This window comes from Anabrus simplex, chromosome 1, assembly GCF_040414725.1.
Source record: "Anabrus simplex isolate iqAnaSimp1 chromosome 1, ASM4041472v1, whole genome shotgun sequence".
Classification (NCBI taxonomy): domain Eukaryota; kingdom Metazoa; phylum Arthropoda; class Insecta; order Orthoptera; family Tettigoniidae; genus Anabrus; species Anabrus simplex.
Window position 1 is genome coordinate 649,164,424 of NC_090265.1, and position 22,112 is coordinate 649,186,535.

At 42.3% G+C, this 22,112-nt stretch overlaps 1 protein-coding gene across 1 annotated transcript in view; it reads left to right on the plus strand.

The window, feature by feature from the left end:
- The window catches only part of LOC136857271 (carnitine O-palmitoyltransferase 1, liver isoform), a 336,584-nt gene that overhangs the window by 101,213 nt on the left and 213,259 nt on the right, over positions 1-22,112 (plus strand). The window contains exon 2 of the mRNA XM_067135788.2: positions 2,650-2,793. The gene's annotated coding sequence lies outside the window, so the exon portion shown is untranslated. The remainder of the gene's footprint in view (positions 1-2,649; positions 2,794-22,112) is intronic.

Below are 22,112 nucleotides of genomic sequence, written 5' to 3' on the forward strand. Positions count from 1 at the left end.
TGCAATAAATGGTCAGAGTAACTCAGATCATGGGCGTCGTTGCTTGGGGGTGGAGGCGGGGGACTACGGCAGGCAGGATGTGTCCAACCTAAAAATTTTCTGTTTATTGGTCTCACGCCAGTGTTTTATTTCTTCTATAAGGGGCGTGGTAATCTAGTGGCATTGCCTCTGGCTTATCAGTGTTGGTGGTGGCGGTGGTGACTATTATTTTAAGAGGAAGTACAACCATCCTCTTTATAACACTAAACAGAGAGAAAAAATGGAAGGTCTCCGACACTTCGAAAAATGAAGGCATTGACCAAAGATAGGCCTATACAAGGACCACGGAAAGCGTGAAAATGAAAGACTCCCTAGGATCCGCAAACCTAATACCGTCGGGATTGGTAAAGAACAAGAGTTGACCAAGGGAGATCGGATAGGAAAGATGAAAGGGAGGAGCTTGGCACAAGTGGAAACAATGCCAGGACTCGGCTAAGGGCCCCGTGACCGCCAACCCCGCTCCCAAGTTAAGAGCCCCTGGGGCTCCTTTTAGTCGCCTCTTACGACAGGCGGGGATACCATGGGTGTTATTCTACCGCCCCCACCAACAGGGGGATCTGGCTTCTCACCATAGCTGTCGAGGTTCGAATCTCGGCCAATACACGTGGGATTTTTGAAATGAAGAGTCACGTACTTATATTTTGGGTTTCGCGTAAATCAGGAGGTCATGTGGCTATGATGACGACATCAGCAGTCACGTACGATAATAATCTTGCTTGCGTTTATTTATCTCACAATACTAAATGATGCTAACAACGCAATATTCGCCTAAGCGACATTTTTTTTGTTTCTTGAAGTGCAATATCGGTCTATAATAGCTCTTTATGGCATCGGAACCCGGTGCACTAGCATGTTGTTATGCTGAAACATTGTGAATGTTGGTGGCAGACGGCTTTGGCCACTCGAGACACTGAGATTATTATTATTATTATTATTATTATTATTATTATTATTATTATTATTATTATTATTTTAACAAATACATTGCACTTGGGAAATATCGCAGTGGCAGTGGTTACTTACAGCAGTGTGATAATAAACTAAAGTTAAAATAATAATAATAATAATAATAATAATAATAATAATAATAATAATTTGTGGCTATTTCTAGCTGAGTGCAGCCCTTGTAAGGCAGACCCTCCGGTGAGGGTGGGCGTGTTATTGTGGTGGATGATAGTGTTATGTGTGGTGTGTGAGCTGCAGAGATGTTGGGGACAGTACAAACACCCAGCCCCCGAGCCACTGGAATCAACCAATGAAGGTTAAATCCCCGACCCGGCTGGGAAACGAACCCAGAACCCTCTGAACCGAAGGCCAGTACGCTGACTATTCAGCCAACGAGTCGGACAAAACATAATTACCCAACAACAACAATAATAACTACTACTACAACAAGCAAATCCATGGAAAGAAAATATTACAATAAATACAGTACTACTAGTAGTTTAACATTCTAAATTCAGCATCATCATATTAACGGCCGATTCCGCACTTCATCCAGAAATGTTGATTAGACCACTATTGCACTGATAGCTTCAAATGTAGTTTGGTTGAATTGCAGCAGTAAAACGTGTAATAAAATAGAATTATCATTCTTATCAGTATTTGATATTCCAACATCGAGCAAGGAAGCAAGACTCGCTCATGTTGGAGAATCTCATTACAGTACAACCCCCGTTAACCGAACTAGGGGGAAGGGGGGAGACGTTTCATATAACGTTTTCAGTTAAGCCATGAACATCTAGAGCCTCTGTGGCTCGGGTGGCAACGCGCCGGCCTCTCACCGCTGCTTTTCGTGGTTCAAATCCCGGTCACTCCATGTGAGATTTGTGCTGGACAAAGCGGAGGCGGGACAGGTTTTTCTCCGGGTGCTCCGGTTTTTCCTATCGTCTTTCATTCCACCAACACTCTCCAATATCATTTCATTTCATCTGTCAGTCATTACTCATTGCCCCAGAGGAGTGCGACAGACTTCGGCACCTGGCACAATGCTTATCCTCGCCGCTAGATGGGAGCTTTATTCATTCCACTTCTGACCCGGTCGAATGACTGGAAACAGGCTGAGGATTTTCATTTTTTCATGAACATCTATTACTATGTCCGACTCGTTGGCTGAACGGTCAGCGTACTGGCCTTCGGTTCAGAGGGTCCCGGGTTCGATTCCCGGCCGGGTCGGGGATTTTAACCTTAATTGGTTAATTCCAATGGCACGGGGTCTGGGTGTATGTGTTGTCTTCATCATCATTTCATCATCATCACCACCACCACCACCACCACCACCACCACCACGACGCGCAGGTCGCCTACGGGAGTCAAATAGAAAGACCTGCACCTGGCGAGCCGAACCCGTCCTGGGATATCCCGGCACTAAAAGCCATACGACATTTCATTTTTTCATCTATTACTATTTTTTATCTACTATTGTATTGTGTAATTCTGAAATCGTTTGGAAGCCCAAACGATTTAAGATTTGTAGGCTACACTTACGTTCTGTATTAACATTAAAATTACAGGATTACTGTACATCAGTATGAATTACTTATTTAAAAACTTAATTATGGTTTTCTTCTAGGAACCTTATTTTTAAAATCATTTTTGTTTTGTTTCTAGCGTCCCTCCCAACGTTTTCGACCAGCAGTGTCCCGAAGGACGTCAGCCGGCTTTGACGCACTGGATTGTTCAACACATCTCAGGCCAACCTAAACTAATAACAACAACAACAACAACAACAACAACAACAACAACAACAAAAATGTACGTACTACAGTTTATGTATTGCTTTAAAATAAGTATTAATGTACAGCATACAGCTGGTATAACGGTCACTTTTAATTTTCACATTTTAAAAAGCAAGGCATGAAATACTGTACTGTAGTAGGTTATTGAAAAAACAAATTCTTAACTTAGGTTTACCTCTAGTGCTCCAAAACCATTGTCAGCTGTCACCTGACTGGGGAGTTGGTGGCTGGGGAAATTAACTAAAGGTCGGGCGTTCGCATCTCCGCTAGCCACTGCCCAGCGCTCTCTCGCCCCCGCGATTATTCCTGTGCAGTACAGTACGTGTTTTTTGGATATGCGACTTCTGAGGCATATCACATAAGCCGGGTTTTAATTAACCCGAATTCGCTTAACCGGGGTTTTTCTGTACTTCTCTCCAGTAAATAAGGACTTTTAGATGGTATGATCCAGAGACACGTTAAGACAGTGATAAACTAGCGCTCTGAAATCAAATGGTTATGATTACATAAATGAATATATTGTAACCGAGCGAGTTGGCCGTGCGGTTAGGGGCGCGCATCTGTGGTGGAGGTGATTATTGTTTTAAGAGTAAGTATAACTAGGCAGTCATCCTCTATATAACACTAATCAGAGAGAAAAATAAAAGGGCTTCGAAAATGAGACTTCTTAGGACTCGCAACCTAATAACGTCGGCGTCAGAAAAGAACAAGAGTTGACCAAGGGAGGTCGGATAGGATACATGAAAGTGAGGAGTCTAGCACAAGTAAATGGAATAGCCCCGTGGTCGCCAACCCACGCTCCCAAGTTGAGAACCCCTGGGGCCTCTCTTAGTCGCCTCTTACGACAGGCAGGGGATACCTTAGGTGTTATTCTACCGCCTCCACCCGCAGCGTGACATTCGTGAGATAGTGGGTTCGAACCCCACTGTCGGCAGCCCTGAAAATGGGTTTCCGTGGTTTTCCATTTTCACATCAGACAAATGCTAGAGCTGTACCTTAATTAAGGCCACGGCCGTTTCCTTCCCTCCCCTAGTCCTTTCCTACCCCCATCGTCGCCATAAGACCTATCTGTGTCGGTGCGACGTAAAGCCAATTCTAAAATATATATTTATCCGTTGAACTTGAACAGGAAACTATACCTTGCACAGTTAAAAAATAACTTACAAATTTGTATGTCCCCCTCCCCGAGTAGTTAATAGCTTAACGACGCCAATGTCTCACTTTTCATATATTGTATATTGTATACATGCGTTCTGCAGGGCTTGTTTATAACAACCTTTAAGCATTTGGAAATTCTTGGGCAATATACTATCTGTAAAATAGCTGGTCGTGATTTTTGGAATGGATTTTTTTTTTCTCGTGACAAGGAGCCACTAAACGGAATGCCACGTATATTTGTACGATTACAATGGACTGGTCCGTGTGAGATAACAGGCAGGAGGTGCGCTCTATAGAGATAACCTGAATAAGAGAAGCACACCTGCGAGTGTTGCATTCCAGCATTTATGTAGGTTAATCATGTACATTATTTATATAGGTCTATTTTCAGATAGGCTTTACTGTACGGGAGTGAAAGCTGGGTGGACTCAGGATATCTTATTCATAAGTTCGAGGTAATGGACATGAAAATAACGAGAGTGATTGCGTGTACAAACGGGTGGGAACAATGGCAGGAGGGCAATCGCAGTGAGTAGAAAAAGGCTAGGTGAGGAGTAAACTTGATGGAGCCGGGCTGAGTGGCTCAGACGGTTGAGGCACTGAAGCCTTCTGCCCCAACTTGGCAGGTGGTGGTGATTTCTGTTTTAAGAGGAAGTGAAACTAGGTAATCATCCTCTCTGAACAAATTAAGTGGAAAAGAAATTTAAAATAAAACAAAATTATTTATTCAACGAAGGAATTTGGAAAGGAAGTACAAAATAAATAAAATATTGAAATAAGCCGAAAATTACAAACGAATCATAAGAGAACGTGCGTTTAACCGGCTTCGGTGGTGGGGTCTAGTGAGGCGAATGGAGGAGGATATGTTACCTAGGAGAATAATGGACTCTGCCATGGAGGGTAAGAGAAGTAGAGGGAGACCAAGGCGACGATGGTTACACGTGGTCTTCTAGATAGTATGTTATCCTCTCGGGGTCGATTGTATATTGTATAATCAGAGTAGTAGCCTACACCAAAGGCTCTTCTAAGGTCATTTCCAGATCCCTGGCAGTACTTAAAGGGCCGGTGTAGTGCTGACAACAGAACAAATTGTCCTGTTGAGTAGTAGTTCGCGACCTTGTCCATGCCATCTAACATCAGCTCCTGTTTCTCTATAACGATGTCAGAGCCTTGTAAATGATGGATGACTTTTAAGGTCATTAACCACTATCACATTGTTCTGCCTTCGTGAAGTAGAGCAGCAGCTCGACACACTTCCGCTTCGTTTGGATGGCTCATGCTGTCTAATACTGGAATGATTTGAACCTGTATCATGAATCGTATTGAGTGGTTGGTTTGTATACAGAGGGCTACTTGCTATTTAGCACAAGCAGGACTTGAACAATGAGGCAGGCGCTAAGCCATATCAAGAACTTGACTGCTTTACAAGAGTGTGTAGGAATAACTATCGTCAAATAATTTTATTTATTTATTTATTTATTTATTTATTTATCCTGGGTAACTTATACTCTTCAATTTGCTGTTTCAAACTATTTCGATCAGTCAAGTCAATCGTCTGCATTTTAGGGCTGTCGCTCAGGTGGCAGATTCCCCATCAGTCCTTATCTAGCCTTTGCTTAAATGTTTTCAAAAAACTTGGAAATGTATCGAACATTTGCCTTGATAATTTATTCCAATCCCTTACTCCTAGTACAATAAATGAGTATTTGCCCCAATTTGTCCTCTTGAATTCCAACTTTATCTTCATACTATGATCTTCCCTTCAAGCTTATTCGTCTACTGATGCCATTCCACGCCATATGTCCGCTAACAGCTCGGAACATACACTGAAGAAAATGGAAATTGCAACACCCAGAAGGAGGGGTGCTACATTGCTGCAATTGAACATGCAGGACGTGTGTTCGGTTGTGATTCGATTATTACACTTTCAGGTCCCTCTGACCGCAAGTTTGAACAACAATCAATACAGGATGTGCCCACAACGAGCTGCAGTATATTGATGAATTCGTCGAGGCGTGGAGTCAATAAGGCCCTGGATCGCTTCCTGAGGAATTGTGGCCCATGCTTGCTGCACTGCACGGGTCAATTGGTCCCGAGTTGTGGGTGGCTGAGGACGGTTGGCCAGTTGTCGACCCATCATGTCCCACACATGCTCAATAGGACTGAGGTCCGGGAATCTGGCGGGCCATTCTAAGGTTGTGATGTCGTGGAAAGCTTCTCTGGAGATGCGTGCAGTGTGAACCCGGGCATTGTACTGCTGAAACATCCCATTAGCAACGTTCGCCATCATAGGGGCAACCACTGGATTGAGTACCCTATCAGCGTACTGTCGAGCAGTCAAAGTGCCCTCAACAAGCACTAATTGTGATTTCACATTAAAGCCAATAGCTCCCCAGACCATAATGCTTGGTGTTGGCTCTGTGTGCCTCTCGAGAATAAGATCTGGGCGGCCCCTCTCCCCGGTACGTCGGCGCACACGATTCCGGCGATCACAGCGCGATTCATCACTAAAGACAACCCTATGCAATTCGTCGGCCCACGTCGATCTTTCTCGACACCAGCCTGGTCGCTGTTGTGGGGTCAATGGAACACCTTCTGCAGGGTCACGGGCTCGTAAGCCAGCTGCACGCAGGCGATTGCCAACTGTTTGTTGTGTAACGTGGGGTGCCACAGCTGCTCGAATTTGCGCTGCTGTTGCATGGGGTTCCATCCGGGCCATCCGATTGATGCGGCGATCCTCTCTCATAGTTGTCTGTCAGGTGCCTGTGCCAGGTTTACGAGTGTGGGTACCTTCATTTGACCACTGCTGCCATGCACGTTGTACCGTAGATACCTGTCGGCCAACACGTGCAGCGACAGTCCTTAGCGATAATCCAGCCTAACGCAGCCCAATTATCCGAGCCCTCTCAAACGGTAACAGTTGATAGCGTGCTCTTCTCTGTCGTCGAGGCATGTTTGACGGGGAACACTTCACTGCACAGACTGCAAGTCAACTACGCTACACCAGAGTCCGTATACTGGAGTTGATTCCTCCGCGACCAATCACGTGGGGAGACCTGTAGCAACAATCCAATGGGTCTGAAACTTCGATCGTTTACATACCTACATGGTATCGTTCCATACCTTGAAAATCAACACAAACGACCAATGCGTTCATGGTGTTGCAATTTCCATGTTTTTAAGTGTATTACTTAGTCGAGCACCTCGTCTCCTTACTCCACAGTCTTCCCTGATCAAAGTTTGCAACACTTTCGCAACATACTCCTTTGTCGGAAATCACCCAGTCCAAATCTTGCTGCTTTCCTTTGGATCTTTTCCAGTTCTCGTATAAAGTACTCATGGCGTGGGCCCTATACACTGGAACCATACTTTAATTGGCTACAATCCCTAAATACTTTAAATTTGTCTCTCGTGACCTTTAGGACGGTTCATATAAAAGCATGCGGGGATTTTTAAGTATGGTCGTGCATAACGTCGTTTGGGAAAGGATGGAGTCTGACAGCGCATATTCCTTACTTTCTCCCAGCCAATCTCATGATGAAGGAAGCAAGCGAATTTTTTAAGATCCCTTTGAGGTTGTCACGTATCGTTTTGCGCTTAACACAGGTCTATACCAGACTTTCTAACTCCGGTGTGATGCACCCGACTTTTCTTAGGCTAGGGTTATTTAAAAATATTAGTACAAGGTCCCTCATTTAAACTAAGACCGTCGAAGCGGCGTTTTTATTCTCCCATACGCAAGCTGCAGTATGGGAGGCGCGCGCATAGTTCTTGACCTTGCAAGCATCAGTCACCAGTCTGAATCTCAGCTGTTAACATGGTGAGACAGTTATCATTGCAACACTATATTTTCGTATGTAGAAGTTCTGGTTATCTTAATGATCGTGTGCAGTCATACTCATAACTCTATTTAAGTGTGCAGAAAATCCTAACGGTGTTTATGAAGTCCCTCATTATGATAAGAAGAATGATGTTTGGTGTAGAAGACGAATAATCGGAACTTTTTTCGAGACGACAGTAAATGTACCAAGATGACATTTTGACGCCGTTCTTCCATCAGTTAACGGAACGAAAGAAGAAAAATCGCGTGGGTGGTTTCCACAAGATTCAGTCCGTGCTCATAGCAGAAGATTCCCTTCTTGCAATCTCGGATGTGTTTGCAGACAGTGATCAGTGTTTGTCTATTTCCCCTCTTGTTCTCCAGATCTAACAGTACGTGATTTTTACTCGTGGGATAAACTGAACGAAAACGTGTATCGAACAAATCCTCACACTTTAGAGGAACTGCAAGAAAATATTACGAATGAAATCAGAATCATTACAGTGACAGAACTCACTCGCGTCAGCTAGAATGTGGTTACCAGATACAATGTCTGTATAATCCAGGAAGGACGACACTTCCAGCATCTTTTATAAGGTAAGAAGATTTCATGTAAGACTGTATACACGCTTAAAGCAGGGCGGCCGCGCGCGACGAAAGTTCGGCTTAGGCAGCTGCCGTAGCGCAGAGTACAAACAGCGTGCATTCGGTCTGAGTTTATATGAGCGATCCTGTATGCATTTGACATGTTCTCTGCTTCAAGATCAACAGCCAACGTGTTGTATTCCCTCTCCCACTCTTTTCCTTTTTGCGCCAGCTTCTCATTGGACCAGCCATCTATGACCCTGCCTGTGCAGGTTTGTTTTATCCGTTGCTGTTATTATACAAGGCTGGTATATGCGCAATAAGTGGGGTCACCGAATTTAGTTTTCAGTTCTCCTGCTACGATTGCCTTTCTAAGGCACAAGTTTTGAATGTCTTCCTATGTTCAGGATCTTGTGACAAGTGCTTGTGAAAATTCGCGAATGTATACCAAATTATGATACTTACGGAGACACCACATGTTCTTAATGTTGCTTATGATTCATTTTTGTTATAGTGCAAATAATCTCTCAATATGAAGTTAACAGGTCTTGCTGGAAACTTATTTACATCAGTATTTTGACGTTATGAGTCGTCGTAGTATGGGCCCACAGTCAACACGAATTTATACATATTTACAGATATTTTAAAGTGTTTATGAGAATCTATTGTCAATTACACACGTAAAAGGTAATGCTTAAAAAAATAATGGGTCTCCAGTTCAGAGACACCATTTGAAACTCACATCACTGCACAGCCTAACTTAGCTTTAATACTTTTCTGTTCAGAGATTTGCTGTGTGTAAAGTAATATGCACAGGAATCCTGTAATGTGTGGAAAGACCTTTGAACAGAATGCAGAGCAATTTATTAGAAAGCTTGTCTTCAATACCGACAGCATCTCTCTCTACAGTACATCAGTCATTCCAACAAGCTTATCCAAATTCCTGTCTTAGACCAGTTTTGATTTTATTGCCATCTCGTCTGTGATGAGAGAAACAACCTTTTTCATTATCGCGCTGTAAAAATTTCTTTTCTGCAATCAGACGAGCTCGTACCAAAGAAGTAATTCCTATCTCTCCTCCAGAATTGCTAATGTAAGTTTTTTAAAATTTTTGGTATGCTAGGTGCAAAATATTAAGAGAGCTTAAGAACCTATAACCTGTGAATGACCTGTAATATGCAGATCTTTGTAGCATTCTCTCTGAATTTACACTTCTTTTTACAAAATGCTTGAATCTGCTCAATCAAGAAATTTGCTTTCAAATTACTTTGTTCAGCTAGTTCTGTAATTTTATTCAGTTAACTCTCAAGTCCATGTTGATTTTTTTCATTTTTGAGTTGATGCATCCTTTCTTTTAAAGTGTAATAATATTTTTTGTCTGCTTCACTATAAGTACTGTTTGTTTCCTACATTTTCTAACTATCGGTATTCTTTTCAGTTTCAAACCTACTTTAGTGCTGTATAGTTGAAGTTTAATAGAACACACTGTGGCTGTGGTTTTATATAACAGTTTACTGATAATTACAGGTGGAGGGTCCTGATTTCGCTGGCTGTAGATGTGTTTGGTTCTATATGAAGTTCAACTTTCTTGTAGAGTTTAGCTTCATTTCCCACTTCTGTACCCTTGCTCTGATGTGATCTTTCTGTATGTGATTGTGTTTGTTTGTGTCCGGGAAAAACTTGAAATACACATTAAATGACATTCGAAAGTAGGATTTATAGTGCTGAGCTTACACTAATCTGAGTCTTTAAAATGCCTCCTGAAAACTGGAATGCACACTAGGTTTCTATAGAGATCCCAGTCTATTTCCTTGACGAGAAGTTGCCAAGCACCATTTAGTTTTAAGTTCCTCATCTTTCGGAAATCTGTGAAATGAAATACCACATTCTTTTGAGGTTTTTGATTTACGGTAAGGGACACTACAGTACCCCTTGCTTTTTAAGAACTATCTGATGTTCACATTACGTAAGTACGGTAATTAATTTCAGTTACTAAATTAAAATCACCCGCATTAGCACAAGAAAGCTCATAAAGTACAAAAATACGTCTTGACACGCTCGTGAATGTTTGAATGAGTACTTCGCCCACGCAATTTTATACTTATGTCTGGCGCCTGACCGTTGCCTACGGGATAGGTAAAGGCCTCTGCATGCGCGGTCTTTTCAGGTACTAAATTGGCAGAGTACCAGCAGTTCTAACAGCGCCGCCAGATGTCAGGCTATCCCTCCATTCCTTAGCAGGATTCCAATGGACATTACGAGAATAACTTGCATATAAAAGCACATTACAAAGATAAATCATTGCGTTTTGACCAGAGAAGTGATATTTCTATGACGTTTAATAAAGAAAAAATAAATGTATCTCATAGTAATTCAAGAAAAGCTCAGATCGTATAATTGCGGCCGGAAAGTAGGGCCAGACTAACAAGGTGACCCTGAGAGGTGTCTGCTCTTTTTTCTTCATGTCTGCATCTATTCTCACCTTAAATTTCATTCCTCTTACCGGGCTGCTGAAGAAATGTTAGGAAGGAAGAAAAGATCAACTAAGAATCAGTGGATAACTCAGGAGATACTAGACCAGATCGATGAACGACGAAAATACAAGAATGCTAGAAATGAAGAGAGCAGAAAAGAATACAGGCGATTAAAGAATCAAGTGGATAGAAAGTGCAAGGTAGCTAAGGAAGAATGGCTGAAGGCGAAGTGCAAGGATGTCGAAGGCTGTATGGTCCTGGGAAAGGTAGATGCTGCATACAGGAAAATCAAGGAAACCTTTGGAGAAAGGAAATCTAGGTGCATGAATATTAAGAGCTCAGATGGAAAGCCACTTCTAGCGAAAGAAGACAAAGCAGAAAGATGGCAGGAACATATCCAACAGTTGTATCAAGGTAACGATGTAGATAATTTGGTTCTGGAACATGAAGAGGCTGTTGGTGCTGATGAAATGGGAGACCCAATTTTGAGGTCAGCGTTTGACAGAGCTGTGAGTGACCTAAATAGGAACAAGGCACCTGGAATTGATGATATTCCTTCTGAATTACTGACTGCCTTAGGAGAAACCAGCATGGTAAGGTTATTTCATTTAGTGTGCAGGATGTATGAGACAGGAGAAATCCCATCCGATTTTCGTCAGAATGTTGTACCTATTCCCAAGAAAGCCGGTGCTGACAGGTGTGAAAACTACCGCCCCATTAGTTTAGTATCTCATGCCTGCAAAATTTTAACACGTATTATTTACAGAAGAATGGAAAAACAAGTTGAAGCTGAGCTGGGAGAAGATCAATTTGGCTTCAGAAGAAATGTAGGAACACGTGAAGCAATCCTGACTTTACGACTGATCTTAGAGAATCGAATCAAGAAGGACAAGCCCACGTACATGGCATTCGTAGATCTAGAAAAGGCATTCGATAATGTTGATTGGAACAAGCTATTTATGATTCTGAAGATGATCAGGACCAAATACCGAGAACGAAGAATTATCTACAATCTGTATAAAAATCAGTCTGCAGTGATAAGAATCGAGGGCTTTGAAAAAGAAGCAGCAATCCAGAAAGGAGTGAGGCAAGGCTGCAGTTTGTCCCCTCTCCTTTTCAATGTTTACATAGAACAGGCAGTAAACGAAATCAAAGAGAAATTTGGAAAGGGAATCACAGTCCAAGGAGAGGAAATCAAAACCTTGAGATTTGCCGATGATATTGTTATTTTATCTGAGACTGCAGAAGATCTCGAGAAGTTGCTGAATGGTATGGATGAAGTCTTGGGTAAGGAGTACAAGATGAAAATAAATAAGTCCAAAACAAAAGTAATGCAGTGCAGTCGAACGAAGGCAGGTGATGTAGGAAATATTAGATTAGGAAACGAAGTCTTAAAGGAAGTAGATGAATATTGTTACTTGGGTAGTAAAATAACTAACGATGGCAGAAGTAAAGAGGACATAAAATGCAGACTAGCACAAGCAAGGAAGAGCTTTCTTAAGAAAAGAAATTTGCTCACTTCAAACATTGATATCGGAATTAGAAAGATGTTTTTAAAGACTTTCGTGTGGAGCGTGGCATTGTATGGAAGTGAAACATGGACGATAAGTAGCTCAGCAAGAAAGAGAATAGAAGCTTTTGAAATGTGGTGTTACAGAAGAATGCTGAAGGTGAGATGGATAGATCGAATCACGAATGAAGAGATACTGAATCGAATTGGTGAGAGGAGATCGATTTGGCTAAATTTGTCGAGAAGAAGAGATAGAATGATAGGACACATCTTAAGACACCCAGGACTTGTTCAGTTGGTTTTTGAAGGAAGTGTAGGTGGTAAGAACGGTAGGGGTAGACCAAGGTATGAATATGACAAACAGATTAGAGCAGATGTAGGATGCAGTAGTTACGTAGAAATGAAAAGGTTAGCACATGATAGGGTGGCATGGAGAGCTGCATCAAACCAGTCTATGGACTGATGACTCAAACAACAACACTATCTAGTTAACCTCTCTACCTCCAGTAGTACCCCCTTTGGGTGGGGCGGTAGAATAACAGCCACGGTAGCCCCTGCCTGTCCTAAGAGGCGACTACTAAAAGAGGCCCCAGGGTCTCTGAACTTGAGATCGTGGGTTGGCAACCACGAGGACCTTAGCTGATTCCTGACATTGCTTCCACTTACTTGTACCAGGCTCCTCACTGTCATCTATCGTATCCGACCTCCCTTGGTCAACTCTCGTTCTTTTCCAACCTCGACGGTATTAGAGTATTCGAGGCCTAGGGCGTGTTTCATTTTCACGCCCTTCTTGGTCCTTTTATTTCTTTGACTGACACCTTTTCAAAGTGTCGGATCCGTTCCATTTTCTCTCTGATTAATGTTAAAACAATAACCACCACCACCACTACTCTCTTCGCTCTAACTGTACATAATCTGAAACATTTGTATTTCCTTGTGAGCATGCATTTTTATAGCTTCGTTTCTTGGGTAGCTTACGCACTTGATTCATCTTACTCTTATCATACAAATACGATGAATACACTAAAAGAAGCGCTGGAATTGAATTTGTAAGAAGGCGTCTGAATTTATCAGAAATGCTAAAGCACGTGCTGTCAAAATGTTCACTACGTACTACAGATTTCAAGGAAGATTGCCACATGCTATTTTTCTCGTCAAACCTACGTGATAAAATTTTGACCCATTTTTCTCGTAATTCTGCTGGGAACTCGTGAAAAGAAATTTCGTTACCTTTCTTGGGTTTAGTTTTGCAGAATGGTACACATCAATAAACAATTGTTTAGCACGCGCAATAAACATCCTGTGAATAGAATGTTTACAATAAATTCTCTCTCTCGCCGAGCTCGATAGCTGCAGTCGCTAAGTGCGGCCAGTATCCAGTATTCGGGAGATAGTAGGTTCGAACCCCACTGTCGGCAGCCCTGAAAATGGTTTCCGTGGCTTCCCATTTTCACACCAGGCAAATGCTGGGGCTGTACCTTAATTAAGTCCACGGTCGCTTCCTTTCCAGTCCTAGCCCTTTCCTGTCCCATCGTCGCCATAAGACCTACCTGTGTCGGTGCGACGTAAAGCAACTAGCAAAATAAAAATAAATAAAAAATCTCTCTCAGTGCTAAATATAGAATCTCGTATATTTATAACTATGCACCAAAAATTATCTTAAACTTATGTCTAAATAGAAACTATATACTCACTACAAGCTGAATACACAAATCAACAACTTAATTACTTTTAACGTCTATCTCACCTAAAAACTCACTAACTTTTTCTGTGTGATTTCCGACAAAAGAGTAGCGTTACAAAAATGTTGCAAAGTTTGGGCTGGGAAGAATTGAGAGAAAGGAGACGAGCTGCTCGACTAAGTGGTATGTTCCGAGCTGTCAGCGGAGAGATGGGTGGAATGACATTAGTAGACGAATAAGTTTGAGTGGCGTCTTTAAAAGTGGAAAAGATCACAATATGAAGATAAAGTTGGAATTCAAGAGGACAAACTGGGGCAAATATTCGTTTATAGGAAGGGGAGTTAGGGATTGGAATAACTTACCAAGGGAGATGTTCAATAAATTTCCAGTTTCATTGAAATCATTTCAGAAAAGACTAGGAAAACAACAGATAGGGAATCTGCCACCTGGGCGACTGCCCTAAATGCAGATTAGTATTGATTGATTGATTTTTGCTTGACAATTTCCTTGTACTTCAGAATTAAACAGTAGAGGGCTAACACGAAGTCTAGCGGCTAGTCTGGAACTAGAACGTATTTCGCGCTGTGTAAGCTGTCATGCTTGCCTTTGCTGGCAGGACCTAGTGTTTACAGTGCACTATGTGTTCTGGTATAGGCTAGAGCGATTTTTTACTTTCATAGATCTGTCTCTGTCTTATCCTTGGCTTTGACAATATGAAATTGACTGAGGTATGAGCGATGCTAGTAATGCCAATTCCTTATGCAGCCAGTCCCTGCCATGAATGGTGTGAAACTGTTGCTCATAGGGTCGGTTGGTGCATGCATTTCAGTGGGCTTGGCAGACTGATATGTAATAGCAACTCTGGCTCGGTGAGGAAAGCAGCGGGAAACTACATCACTCCTCATTTCCCTAGTACGCCTCTTCAGTGATGCCCAGGCCATCTATAACAGCTGATGGCAGAGCTGTTGATGATCCCACCAGCGGCATCGCTGACGTATTGAGCATACATACAAGCTGTCATGCGGAGGCCTTTATACTAATCACTTAGGCAACGGCCTGACAATGTGCAGTCACTCGGTGCAACTCAGCGAAGTTCGGTCCTTCACCTACAAAATACAATATGGCCGGCAGATAAGCAGTTGCCGGTAGTCAGCAAGCTAATTGTTCGACAATCACTCACCAGGTTCGCAGTTAAGTTCCCTACTTCCTCAACTTTCATATGCGCACAGTTCGCAGCAATTAAGTATGTTCATCTTAAATCCTCTCATATCTGATATCGATATTTAGAAATCTTAATTTCTACATTACCAACTTTAGCATGCCAAGGTTTTTGAAAGTAGGTAAATACATAAATAGTTGCCACATTAAGGCTGCATATGTTTCATAGATAGAAATTAAGCCGCTTTCTTGGTTTTGCCGTTAAGATTTCACTGAAATTTTAAAGCCCTCCTGTTTAGAGGGTTCTTATTGAGTTTTATAAATCGTTCGCACTTCTGTAAATGATTTGTGACAATGTTGGTTAAAAGTCGCTATAGAAATATTTCTAATAAGAGCTGTGGAAGCCTATCATTACAAGTATCATATTTTATTTCTCTTGTGAGTTTCTCTTTCATGAGATTGGAGCAGTTTAGTAATTAATTTCGAGGAAGGTAATGCAGAGCTGCAATAAGAAACTCAGAGATAATTGTCAGAAGCGATACACAAGATGACTAGGGTCATTACAAAGAAATAGTGATCTTTCATTATCAGATGGATGTATTATTTCATGCTTCAAAAGTACCACGTCCCCCACATAATGTTTCAAACATTGAAATATTAACCTGGTAATTATCGGTTACTATTCGAAAAACCTGAAAACCACCGAGTGAGTTGGCCGTGTGGTTAGGGGCGCGTAGCAGTGACCTTGTATTCGGGAGATAGTGGGTTCGATCCCATTGTCGGCAGCCCTGGAGATGGTTTTCCGTGGTTGCCCATTTTACACCATGCAAATGCTGGGGCTGTACCTTAATTAAGGTCACGGCCGCTTCCTTCCCACTTCTAGCCCTTTCCTATCCCATCGTCACCATAAGACCTACCTGTGTCGGTGCGACGTAAGAAGACTGATAAGAACTTAAAAACCATATTCTTCGACTGCTTCAATGGCATCTAATGTAAATTTTGCCACCTGATTTCCAGTTAGCGAATAAGTGAAATATAATGAAACCGGTAGACTATTCTATCAAATGTTGGCAAGCCCTTGAATATAATAAACAGTAGTTTGATAGCCAGCTTGACTTCAACGCCCAGTGCATCTCTGTCGACATCTCTCATGCCGAAACATGTCTCAAGATTCTATCATATTGTCTAATATTTGAATACTGGTGTCCCATTGCTATCGGAAAGTTCAATATTACAAAAGCCATAACAAATATACTAGTTAGTAATTGTTATGACGGTACTGCCTAATATTTGGACACTGATATTTCATTAATATTTTAAGGCGCGCCAGTAGAACATAGCCGACAGGTCTCATCCGAGCACGGCCGAGTATAGCCGACAGATCTCGCCCGAACGCAGCCGAGTGGCTTCACATTGTCAGGCGCTAGACTTAAGCAATTAAGCTATTTGACTTAAGTCAATTTTATGACTAAGAAGAGCGCACCTAGCGGCAAAAACGAAGCGTTTCACGAGACCGAGCGGGAACCAGTTTCACGACCAGCCAGGTCTTGTATAATAACGTAAGCAACGGGTTTATCACTGCTACGTTACATAGTCTGAGAACGGACTTGAACTTCATTCATAGACTTGATTTTTATTTAATCTTTCTCTTTGTCTCTTCATTACCGAGTTCCCTCCTACAGTGTTTCCACTTATTTGTGATAAATAAAATACCAGCAATAAACAAATAAAATAAATAATTAATGAATAGCCTAAAAAATTATCAAATCCGAAATTGTACTGCCTTGATGAAATACTGTACCATTTAAACATTTGTTCCGAAGCGCGGCTTGTGGCAGCTTTGGAAGTGAACATGATTCATTGTTGTATTTATTTCCAGTATAACGTGCACACTGTCTGTTTTGCTGGAAGCGTTACGTGATATATTGTGCACTGTAATTAATCTAGTCGATATAGAAGTAATAAAACGAATTTGTTCAAGACAACTGACGCAATGAGGACAACTCTCTACGTTGGCTTTTGGAGGTTAGTGACGAATTTGCAAATTCCCACATGCAGATATGTCAGGAAACATGACCGAGTGGGTGCTCTCTTGATTCAGTACAGTCATCCTTTGATAACATGCAGGTTCGAATCCCGGTCAGTCTGGACTGAGATTTGAATCTCTAAAATCACGTGGCATCAGGAAGGGCATTCGGTCTTCAAGCCCCGGCCAAAAGCATAATGAGCCTGGGTGGCTCTAGAGACCCCAGAAGTAACTGGGATGAACTGAAATACATTTAGTTTATCCTTCGTCAAACATACGAATGCTGAGGAGCATTGAAAGAAATATCTGTTCTTCCCAAGTCAAAGTAGGACAGAATGTTATATTGTTTGACTGACTGACTGGAGGATAGTGTTATGTGTGGTGTGTGAGTTGCAGGGATGTTGTGGACAGCACAAACACCCAGCCCCCGGGCCATTGGAATTAACCAATGAAGGTTAAAATCCCCGACCCGGCCGGGAATCGAACCCGGGACCCTCTGAACCGAAGGCCAGTACGCTGACCATTCAGCCAACGAGTCGGACAATAATATAATCTGCGTTATTTAACTAAAAAAGTACATGCACATTTTCCCCATGAAATGAAATGAAATCTATAGTTACGAGATGTAACCAAGGTAAATCCATTGTTTTGTTATTTTGCATTGTAGAGAATATTTTAACCATCAAGTAGATAAAGTATTCGACAAGATAAAACAATAATACTGTGAAAATGAAAATCCACAACCTGTTTCCAGTCATTCGACCAAGTCAGGAATGGAGCGGTGAGGAGAGGAAGCTTGTCGCGCTCCTCTGGGGTAATGATTGGTGAAACGAAATGATACTGGAGAGTGTTGCTAGAATGAGAGATGACAGGGAAAACTGGAGTACGCGGAGAAAAACTCTGTTCCGCCTCCGCTTTGTCCGGCACAAATCTCACATGGACTGATCGGGATATGAACCACGGAACCCAGCGGTGCGAGGACGGCGCGCTTCCGCCTCGGCCACGGAGGCTATATATACTCTGTTAATAATAATAATAATAGTAATAATAATAATAATAATAATAATAATACCGTAATAATAATAATAATATTTGCTCCACGTCTCACTAACTGCTTTTACGGTTTTCGGAGACGCCGAGGTGTCGGAATGTTGTCCCTCAGGAGTTATTTTACGTGCCAGTAAATCTACTGACACGAGGCTGACGTATTTGAGCACCTTCAAATTCCACCGGACTGAGCCAGGATTGAGCCTGCCACGTTGGGGTCAGAAGGCCAGCGCTTCAACCGTCTGAGCCACTCAACCCGGCTATACTGTATGTTAGCAAATGTTTTCAAGTCACAACTTTGGGGTTACCGATTTCGAGTAAGGTTGAGTAACTCAGATAGATTTACTAGCACGTAAACAAATTCCTGCGGGAGAAAATTCTGGCACCTTGGTGTCTCCAAAAACCATAAAAAGGTAGTTCGTGGAACATAAATAATAATAATAATAATAATAATAATAATAATAATAATAATAATAATAATATGTATATTATATGCGTGTCCGATGGTTTGTGTCATTGGACCTTTATATTTAACAACGTGCATACCTGTCGGTGATTAATATCGTAGTACCTGTAACACTGCTGATCTAGTGGTCAGCGTCTCTGACTTCCACACGGGTGCATCGGGTTCGAGGCGCACTAATACCTCATTTTTACCCTTTTTCTTCTTCTTCTTTCTTTCTACTAATTGATTTTGTCTTCGCTCATGCGTAATTTTTGTTAGAAAATGCGATTTGTCAGTACTCAGTACATGCGTTGCAAGACTGAACGGTAAAAAACAAGTTTATAATATAGCTCATCAATGAATCAGTCAATCCTAGGAGTGGGAAGGAAGCGGCCGTGGCCTTAATTAAGGTTCAGCCCCTGCATTTGCCTGGTGTAAAAATGGAAAACCACGGAAAACCATCCTCAGGACTGCCGACAACAGGGTTCGAACGCACTATCTCCCGAGTGTAGGAACACGGCTGCGCGCTCCTAACCGCACTGCGAACTCACTACTTAACAATTCGATTGACTGAAGCTTCATAAATAACTGGCTAAAATAAGTATACTTCGCCACAGTGATTTCATTGTAACTTCCTGTCTGATTGGAGTACGATTCGTGCCAAGTCGTCCGATATTTCCGAAGATTTTCCGATTCTTAAAAATATTCCGGAAAATATGAAATTGTATGGAAATCTCCCTCATTTGTTTTCCATCCTTATTTCATAGATTCGTAAGATTAGGTGTAATCTTTATCCAGGGTTCCACACCACTGTAATGGTATTTAACTTCTCTTCAACTACTATCAAAAAAAGCAATGTCATTTCCGCACAGGCCATGAGGGCCCCTCGACGGGCGGAAGGTAGAGGCTTCCACTATCCGTAACCTAGGCTCTTAATGGGGGTAGAGTGGTTAACTCTACTCCCGGCGACCTTTGTCCCCAGGCATTAACCTGGTACTCAATTTCATTCAGCTACACTCTTTTTTAAGAAACTCTGGAGTGTAGATATTTTGTCTTTAAAGGGGTCCTTCAACGTACCGCTGGTAGGTTCTCTAGCTTGTGAGCATTCATTGTCCAAAGATATACCAATATTAGAAGTAGTATGTTATTCTCAACGGCTCTCGAAGCGTACGAAGATGGGCCGGTGGATGCAGAGTGGGTCTCGGCCATAGGTGGCCACGGCTGGTCCGTGGTCCACCAGCTCTGTACTCTGATCGGCCAACCGAGCAGAGGAGGGGGCGCCCATGGCTCTACCGTGGCTCTACGCCTCTGCATTCGGGAGACGGGACAGGGCTGGACCTCACGGTTGGCCCGTCGATTGTCCTAAGAATGGTTTTCCGTGGTTTTCCATTCTCCTGCACTAAGGCGAATGTCGGGACAGTTCCTAGTATAGGCCACGGCCGCCAAACCCCTCACCTTCTCCGAGCATCTCCTTCACAGTCACAAATCTCCCGGCCTGAGAGACGACGTCATCGTCTAAGAGGCCCGCCTCCCCATTCAGGGCAGGAATGAAAGTAGTAGTAGTAGTAGTAGTAGTAGTAGTAGTAGTAGTAGATATCAAACTTGCAGCAGCGTTTCCACATCTGATAACGAACGATAGTTATAAGGGCGGACAGGAAGATTGAGTGAGAGTTGTAAAAGTCTTTTGGTGTTATTTATACTGCATGTCTACTTTTCAGCGAGTTATAACATGACACATTTCTAAACATGTTCTTCATTTTTGACTAAATGTGCCGAAATATTTTAGTCATATATTCCGAAATACTAGAGCCTCCGTGGTTCAGACGGCAGCGCGTCGGCCTCTCACCGCTGGATACCGTGGTTTGTACTGGACAAAGCGGAGGCGAGACAGGTTTTTCTCCGGGTACTCTGGTTTTCCCTGTCATCTTTCATTCCAGCAACACTCTCCATTCTCATTTCATAGCATCTATCAGTCATTAATAAATCACTTTGGGAGTGGCGACCCTATCGTAATAACAGCCTATATCTGATTCATTCATTACATCCCTGACCCGGTCAGTGACTGGAAAACAGGTTGTAGGTTTCCATTCATTCCGAAATATTATTTTTGGATGTGGCAACACTGAGTCTCAGTTGTTTGTACTCCAACCTGAGCGCTCAAATACACATATTACAGCGTAGGCGCAGACCACATGCGCCAGAAGGCGCGTGTGCCTTCAACGAACTCGTCGTTAGGGGACATTGCCCCCGACCAAAGAAACTCACCGTCGGGGAAAAATGTCCGAGTTGCTAATGCCTTTGTTTCACTTAAAACTCCTCTATGTGAAAGGAGTGCTTTATGTTAAGGGATAATTTCATGTTATAGTGTTGGTTCTATAGTTCTCTGGCCGAAATGCCAAGAATATATATTTTTTCAAACAGTATCCGCTGTAACATTAAACATCTCAACTTGCAGCTAAATATGAAGGCATTCCATTAGCAGTTATTTGTAACATGTCGGTCGCACGTCAGGAGGCCGCGACTTCTTTGTTGATACAGAAACGGGAAACGACTTTGAGTTTGTTACCAACAGAATTTCAGCGCAAAACTCAGTCCATATAAATAGACTTTGAATGCCCTGTCAACAAACCAGTTATTGAGAGAGGGTGTCGTGCAATTAATTTCCATGAGATTTTAAAACAATAATTGAAGTTCTTAATTATTATTATTATTATTATTATTATTTTTTTGCTAGGGGTTTTACGTCGCACCGACACAGATAGGTCTTATGGCGACGATGGGATAGGAAAGGCCTAGGAGTTGGAAGGAAGCGGCCGTGGCCTTAATTAAGGTACAGCCCCAGCATTTGCCTGGTGTGAAAATGGGAAACCACGGAAAACCATCTTCAGGGCTGCCGATAGTGGGATTCGAACCTACTATCTCCCGGATGCAAGCTCACAGCCGCGCGCCTCTACGCGCACGGCCAACTCGCCCGGTTTTATTATTATTATTATTATTATTATTATTATTATTATTATTATTATTATTATTATTATTATTATTATATCCATTCAGGAAGGCTTGGATTATGCCGGTAACACAATGGGCTGACTCGGCCTAGAAACTAGACAGATATCTACAAATACTTTTACAACATACATACATGCATACATACATACATACATACATACATACATACATACATACATACATACATACATACATACATACATACATACATACATACAACAAATGTGTGTCCCTAAACACTTTTTTCATGCCGTGCTGAATGGCTCAGACGGTAGAAGCTCTGGTCTTCTGACCCCGAATTGGCCGGTTCGATTCTGGCTCAGTCCGGTAGTATTTGAAGGTGCTCAGATACATCAGCATCGAGTCAGTAGATTTACTGACACGTAAAAGAACTGCTGCCGGCCAAAATTCCGGCACCTCG